Genomic DNA, 1,549 nt, shown 5'->3' on the forward strand with positions numbered 1-1,549 from the left:
TACTGCTGTGAGCCCATAGTACTTCAGCTATGAACGGATACATGCTGAAGACAGATTAGCAATTAAGAGCTTGAACTGTCTTCCACTCTTATTACTTAAGGTCTTGATATTGTAGGAACAAATTCTACAAACTGAATAATTAAAATACAGGATACAGACTGAGATACCATAGCCTCTACAAACCACTACTGCTGCAAGCTGCTAAAACTATTTAAATAAACATCTGTTAAGAATAGCTGAGACTCAATTCCAAGGCATGTCAACAGAATAAAAAAAGGAAAGGCCCCTTAAGCCATGTTCCATAAGGCTAAGAAAACATAACCAGTCATTACAGTTTGGGACATAAAAAGTGGCCTACAGTACTCAAACTAATTTAAGTCTAATTAATCTAATGGGGAGAGGGAGAGGGAGAGGGAGAGGGAGAGGGAGAGGGAGAGGGAGAGGGAGAGGGAGAGGGAGAGGGAGAAAAAAGCTTTGCCACCTAGTGGTTTGTGGTCATAAAGCCTAGTGAGAGGATCATTTTTCACTTTTTCACTCAAGAAATTACTTTTAGAGGAAAGCACCTTGTCCCAAGGACAAAAAAAAAAAAATAAAAAAATAAAAAGCTTTATGCAGCTGGTTGTTTGGAAAAGACCCCAAAACTTTCAGGGAAACATTTGCTACTGTTTAAAATTAAGGTAACCATGGAAAGGAAAACTAAAGATAGCTCTCTCCCTCCTCCAGTTCCCATCCCACAGGGTGCAAGCACTGCAGGAAATCTAACAAATGAAATGCTTCTGTGCCATGGTGATGGGAACAGTGTAGAATAAGAACGACACAGACATTACTGGGTTTCTCTGAAGCACTGGATTTTTCCCCCAGCTTTRTTATTAAGCACATCCAGGACAAGCATACAAAACCAGGAGGATAATATTCGACTGCTACTGCTTAGACTTACTGCTAGTTTTATTCAAATATCACGTGTCACAATTAAAAGTATAAGCTACTCTTTTTTACTTTAGGAGTAAAAGAATATTTAACAGCTCATCTTAAAGGAGCAGAAAGACTCTGAAACGAGGGAACTCAACACTTGCTTCGCAGTAGCACTTGCTTCATTTTGTGAGCAGTTAAGCTCAGCGCAAAGGCGTTTACTGAAAAGCTCAGGAAAAGCAGCACTCCAGTAAGGCCAAAATACAGCGGTTGCTGGTGACTCCTAAGATAAAATGCTGTTTATCCTACGCTCATCATAAAGCACAGATAATGTAAAATCACAAATAAAGGAGGAAAATATAAACTCATTCTGCTTATCCAATGCCTTCATTGAAGGATGGACTCTGCATTACACCTTCACAACTATCTCTACTGAAAACASGCTAAGCCACACATTCACACGCTCCTTTCACTGAAACTTATGTGCAAGCCTGAAGAACCCAAGGCCACGCCGCGGGGCGACAGGCAGCAATTGCGGCCTTTTCGGTGAACACGTGCGGTTTAAACCGTCAATCCCAACGAGCACGGAGCGCAGCGGCCGTTACCGAGCGGCCGTCTGGTGCCGAGCTCCGCGCCGCCA

This window comes from Nothoprocta perdicaria, unplaced genomic scaffold (assembly GCF_003342845.1).
Source record: "Nothoprocta perdicaria isolate Ctin4 unplaced genomic scaffold, notPer1 scaffold_71, whole genome shotgun sequence".
Classification (NCBI taxonomy): Eukaryota; Metazoa; Chordata; class Aves; order Tinamiformes; family Tinamidae; genus Nothoprocta; species Nothoprocta perdicaria.